General features: G+C 48.9%; 1 pseudogene; it reads right to left on the reverse strand.

Annotated features, from left to right (window-relative positions):
* Nucleotides 1-1535: 1535 nt before the first annotated feature.
* On the reverse strand, nucleotides 1536-4155 carry LOC144294836 (WW domain-binding protein 11 pseudogene; annotated as a pseudogene).
* Nucleotides 4156-6457: the final 2302 nt, after the last annotated feature.

The raw sequence follows: 6457 nt of genomic DNA on the forward strand, positions 1-6457 counted from the left end.
TGAGGCTCTTTTTGGCTGAGCTGAAAACTCTTAAGATTAAATAAGCAGAGGTTCTTCCAGTAGACAGGTGCTTTACAAATAGAGTCAGAGAGCAAGGGAATCAAGAAAATTGCTTTAAGTTTCATCTAGCCCCAAATTATTCTTTTGCACTTATTGGTGTTAGAGAGATGATTTTCACTCCTATAGAGACCTGGACTACAGCCAGGTAGTCCAAACTGGATTTGCCTACTTTTTTGTGTCCCGCACAGTGCCTGGCGCACAGCAGTTGCTCAGTAGGTATTTGGTAAGTGGGTGAGCGAGTGGTGAATGGAAAGGTGAAGGGCTCTTTTCTCCACTCACAGAGAAGATTGTCATGCGAATTTCGGCTGAGGGACGGGAAGGTCTTCTCTAGGCAGTTCTGGCAAGTAAAGACAATGAGGCTTCTGTGTTAATTCAGAGTGTAATTTGCAATATTTCACATTTATTTGTTGCATGTGTGGTTGTCGTTTTTTAATTCAGTTGAATGTTTTGAACAGAGTTCTTAAATATTGGATTATTAACAGTGCCGAGGCTAGGAGTAAAGTAAGTATTTAATAAATTGTAATTGTTACTGTATTTTTAATGAACTTCAGGAATTGTTTTTTTTAGCTAGAACACAAGCTTGCTCAGAATAGGCCAATTTTTGGAGGATTGCTGCCCCCTCGTGGAGTCTATGGAGAAAGACAAGAATTTGAAGCTTGCTGTTGGGCTTGATGAGCAACTGGCTTTTCCAACTCAACAAATACTTTATTGAGGGGCTGAGGGTAGGGTACAGAGATAAATATTGCACAGTGCTCACCCTCCAGCAGCTCACAGAAACCGCAGGGCTGGAAGGGACATTACTTCTCAACTTTTAATCCTCAGAAGTCTGGTGGAAGAAGAGTGGGAGCAAGATGGGCCCTTGTGAGGATAACGCATAAAAAAATAAACTAACGGAGAACATCTTGAATGAAAATTTTCCTTCCATAAATTTTTCTTAGACATTATGTGTCTGCTACTGTTTTTTTTTCTAGTGGGTGCTATAAAAGAAAAACAATTAATGAACAGCTACTTAAAAGAAAACCCTCCAAACTGGTAAGAGATGTTCACACTTAGTTGGACAACTCTTTTTCATAGAGACATACGTTCCCAACTGTGATTTCTTATTGTGTTTTATAATGTATGAATTTGATATTACTTAGCAAGGTGAACTTAATGAAGGGGAGGCTTGTGTGCTAGACCATAGCTTGGGTAAGGCTTGAAGGGACTCCTTTCTTCAGGGTACTTTGTTGTTGTTTTTAAAAGATTTTATTTATGAGAGAGAGAGAGAGAGGCAGAGACCCAGGCAGAGGGAGAAGCAGGCTCCCTGCAGGGAGCCTGATGTGGGACTTGACCCCAGGTCTCCAAGATCACCCCCTGGGCCAAAGGCAGATGCTCAACCTTTCAGCCGCCCAGGCGCCCCTCTTCAGGGTACTTTTTTTTTTTTTTTTTTTTTTGGTGTAGAACATTTACTTATTTATTCCACGAAACACTCAAAGTTTAGGTCAGTGGGAAATAATTTTAATCAAAGAATTGTACATTTTCTTCCCACATATCTTGCTTTGTATTAGGAAATGACATTGCGATCCATTTCACTAAAATATTACAAAATATTTACAAGAAAATATTAAAATAACTCAAACACAAAAGGCAAGATGGGGTAAAATAAACTTTTTTTTTTTTTTCAGAAATCTCTACTCCAGTGCCCACTGCACACAAGAAGAGAATCAAAACAAATAAGTAACAAGATCCCCTCGATCACAAGTTTCCAAAAAATTGGAGAAGGGGAACAAACCGGATGAAAACGGTGGTATGAAAGGGAATGGATGTTAGCAGCACTGCTTCAATAACCAATTTATTCTGAATGAAATAATCCTCTCTTATATGCAATAAATTCTGAACAAGGCTAAACTTTAGGATATTCCTTGAACTGAAATTTAAAAATACCCTGACAGTGAAAGTCGCTCTTTCACTAAGTTTAGTAAGAGCCTCTTTCCCCACCAACCTCTGGTATGAACAGAAACGCTCTGGCATTAAGAGCTGTCACAGTAGCCCTTCCATCTCTTTCATGAAAGCTTCATAAACATCATCCTTGGTCTGAACGGAGACAGGAACAGATGGACCAGATTTGGGAGCTGCTTTGGCAAGAGGCACAGCAGAATCATCCTCTGACTTTCTTTGGGGAGCAGCAGCAGCCCCTTTATTCTCCCGACGTACCCTTAATGCCGTGGGCACGAATCGAGTAATCTCTGCCTTGGGATTAGTGATCTGTGGCTTGGCACTGATGGTTGCTGTGGCTTTCTTCTCAATGGTGGCTGCGCTTGTATCATCCGCCTTGGGTCGCTGAATCAAGTTGGGTGGAGCACTTAAAACCCCCGGGTTGGGCAAGGGAGCTGGTGGGAAAAGCCCAGGTGGGGCAGGTCCAAGTGGAGGCACCAAAGGTGGGCGCATCATGCCAGGACGAGGTGGAGGGATGCCTGGAGGTGCAGGGGGAGGTAGCCTTGGTGGGGGTCCCCGAGGAGGAGGGCCAGGAGGCAGACCTGGAGGTGGACCCGGGGGAGGGCCAGGGGGTCGGCCTGGTGGTGGGCCTGGAGGCAAAAGTCGGGGTAAAGGCCCCCGGAGTCCTGGCATTCCAGGGGGCCTCAGGAATGGAGGAGCTCCTGGAGGTGGTCCAGGAGGAAGGCCAGTAGGTGGTCCAGGTGGCCGTAAAGGTGGAGCAGGTGGTGGTCCAAGAGGAGGTGGTCCTGGCATGGGAGGTGCTTGTATCTGAGAAGGAGGAACAGACTGTGGGGGAGCTTGCTGCTGTGAGGAAGTAGTAGATGTGCCGTCAGAAAGAGATTCCTCTTTATGCTGTTTCTGTGATTGCTTTTCTGCTTCAGAATCATCAGAATCATCTTCGTCATCATCCTCTGAAAATTCTTCTACTTCTCGTCCTTCCTCAGGGATTTCCTGACCTGCCATTCGAAGCATCATGGCTTGAAGAGGAGTCAGCTCCTTCATGTTCTTCTTTTTCTTCCTTGATTTTCCAGGCATATCTGCAAATCTTACACTCAGACCTGACTTCTTTTCTTCATTGTTGTCTCTCTCGTTATCATCACGGTGCACAAATTCATCCCCTTCACTTTCTCCATCTGACCTGTCAGTGTCACTGTCATCAGTACTGTCATCATGCTTATCTTGATCCATGTCCTCAGGATATCCGTCATCTTCACTGGTGCTGGAAACATCATCATCATGACCCCGTTGAGCAAGTTCTGGGCTATATAACATATCTTCATCCCGCCTGCGGGGGAAGATCTAGGGCAAAGCCCACTTTACGGCCATACATTTGCAAGACTTGAGGAGGTGGTGGACCAGGGGGAGGACCAGGAGGTTTTCTACCAGGGGGCAAACGTGGCACACCATGTCCAAGAAGAGGAAGTATAGAAACTGCCCGTGTCGGAGGTCCATAGGCTGAGGTCTTTTTAAGGATGGAGGGTGGCTGGGCACCAGGAAGTGGAATGTCCTGGATCAAGATGTTGGAAGGAGCATGTGGCATATCTGGCAAGGGAATACTCTCCACTTCCACATGCTGAGCATTCTTGACAGCATCAAAATATTGGCTAAGTTGAGCCCTCTTCTGTTCATATTCCACTTCTAGCTTTCTCAATTCTTTGTAAATGTCTGGATTCTCTTTTTCATAGAGTCGTAGAATACGTTCAAAGGTTTCACGCAGCTTTTTACGCTTGTCTTTCAGCACCTTCTCATTTAACTGTGGTTGCTGCACTGGGTTAAACTCCATTTCATCCAATTTCTCCATGTCCCGGATAATCTGTTTGGGATCCTTCATCTTCAAAACTGCAGCTCGTACCATCATGCGCTGTTTTTTGTTCTTCTTTAATTCTCTCTTCCGGGCTTCTTTTCGGGCTTGGTCTGTGGGGTTCATAAATTTTCCACTCTTGGTGGATGATGTAGATCTCCGTCCCATGTTGACAACTTATATGGTTTACCGGGCTCATTAAAAAAACAAAAAACCACTTCTGCTGGGTTCCTGGGACTGCGAGAAGCGGGGAGGGAACGATTCTCGGCCTCTTCTACTTCGTAGGGGCCTTCACCTCGGCCTGCCCTCTTCAGGGTACTTTGAACTGAACTTGTGACTTCCGAGAGCTGCCTTTCGAGGGTGGGATCGACCCCCACCCACATGGAACACTCAGCTCAGGGGCTGTTTGTGAGATTTCTAGGTGGAGGAGTTGGCCTGGTCTAAACACAAGCATCTTTTAATTTTAGGAACAAATCCAAATAGTAGGAGCTGAATAATCCAGGTCACTTTGTAGCCACTCAAGAAACTGAGTTGAGATCTGGCCTTGGTAATGTGAGTTGAGAGGTAAAGCCAAGGCTGTTTGATTTCCATTTTATGTTTTCCCATTCATATCATTTATTTATTTATTTTCAGAAGATTTTATTTATTCATGAGAGACAGAGAGAGAGAGAGGCAGAGACACAGGCAGAGGAGAAGCAGGCTCCATGCAGGGAGCCTGCCATGGGACTCGATTCTGGGTCTCCAAGGTCACGCCCTGGGCCGAAGGCAGGTGCTAAACCGCAGAGCCACCTGGGCCACCCAATTCGATTCGTAACATTTACCCCCCCCCCCCACTTCTCTTAGCCAATATCCTGTTGAATCACTTTAAACTGTTCAGTGGTTTCTCTGATACTTTCTTAACCTTAATTCGATTCCATTTCTTCTTAGAGAAACCACACACGGGCAGGAGTTTTAGAATTGTGACTATGCTTGGCAGCCTCCTGATTCCACAGGGGGGTACGGTACAAGGCTGCGTGTCACCAGAAACCCCTTCTGGAGTTGGGAGTGTGGGGCCTGGAGGTGGGCCTCGCACTGCCTGTGGACCCCTTCCTTCTCCTGGGCGCGGGTCTCTTTGGCCCTGGCCCTCGGGTCCTCCCTTCATCACCTCTTCTCTTAGCTCCCGTGGGTGGGTCGGGGTGAGCAGAGCCCAGGCCCCGCTCCCCCCCCCCCAACCGGCCAGCATCGTCAGCTTCCTGGGGCTCCTTCCTCAACCCCATCTCCCAGGTTCCCTGGGTTTAGGCGGGGAAGGGGAGGGGGTGCTTTTCCTCAGGATGGCAAATGGGTGTTCCTCGTGATGGGCCTGCCTGCCATTGCGGGGTGCATCTGGAGGTGGCTCCGGGTGTGGGCTGAGTGTGCGGTCCACGGTCATGAGCAGGTGCCCAACTGGGGGCTCCAGGGCTTTCTCCCACCAGGCGGGAGGGGCAGGCCAGGCCCCTTGCACCCCAGCGCCCCTCACCGCCCTCAGCACCCTCTGCGCCTCCAGCCTCGAGGAATCCCTCCTTCCGCCACCCCTGCTCTGCCTTTTGAGTAACTCCTTTCATTCTGCAAGTCTGACTTCTCCAAACAGTATTCCCGGTGGCTTTTTTTTTCTTTTTCTTTTTTTTTTAGGTAGGCCCCGGAAACCCAGAGAAGACACTGCACCGTGGATCATCCGCAACTGAGGTCGTTCGAAATGTGCTGGGGTAGCTCCCTGGGGCACTGACCCCATCTCCCTTTCTCCTCCTCTTCTTCCTCTTCTTCCTCCTCCTCCTCCTCCTCCTCCTCCTCCTCCTCCTCCTCCTCCTCTCTTCTTCTTCTTCTTCTTCTTCTTCTTCTTCTTCTTCTTCTTCTTCTTCTTCCTCCTCCTCCTCCTCCTCCTCCTCCTCCTCCTCCCTCTTCTTCTTCTTCTTCTTCTTCTTCTTCTTCTTCTTCTTCTTCTTCTTCTTCTTCTTCTTCTTTTTAAATTTTTAAGGGTTTTATTTATTTATTCATGAAAGACAGAGAGGCGATAGACACTCAGAGACATGCAGAGGCACAGGCAGAGGGAGAAGCAGGCTCCATGCAGGGAGCTTGACGTGGGACTCGATCCCAGGACCCAGGATCAGGCCCTGGGCTGAAGGCGGTGCTAAGCCGCTGAGGCACCGGGGCTGCCCCCCATCTCCCTTTCATAGTCCCCGTTCCCTGATTGTCCAGGCAGAGGGGGGCTCTGAGCCTGTGACCGCACCAGGGACGGCCTGCGGGCTGGGACAGGCAACATTCCTTGCCAAGACCTCCTGGCACCCGGGTGGCTGGTGGCTGCCTTGGGCCCAGGGCGTGACCCCGGGGTCCCGGGATCGAGTCCCATGTCAGGCTCCCTGCGTGGAGCCTGCTGCTCCCTCTGCCGGTGTCTCTGCCTCTCTCTGTGTGTCTCATGAATAAACAAATAAAATCTGTAAAAAACAAACCAAAAAACAAAAGCAAGGGGGAAGATGAGGCTTTCTGCCTCAGCCTCAGGATAGATCCCCTCATGCCAGGGGGAGGCCTGGGGGAGGCCTGGGGGGCTCCGCGGGCCCCATGGTGTGGGGGAGGGAAGGGCCCGTGGGCCCAGGGGCTCAGCCTGGGGTG

The sequence above is a fragment of the Canis aureus genome, chromosome 2, assembly GCF_053574225.1.
Source record: "Canis aureus isolate CA01 chromosome 2, VMU_Caureus_v.1.0, whole genome shotgun sequence".
NCBI classification, from domain to species: domain Eukaryota; kingdom Metazoa; phylum Chordata; class Mammalia; order Carnivora; family Canidae; genus Canis; species Canis aureus.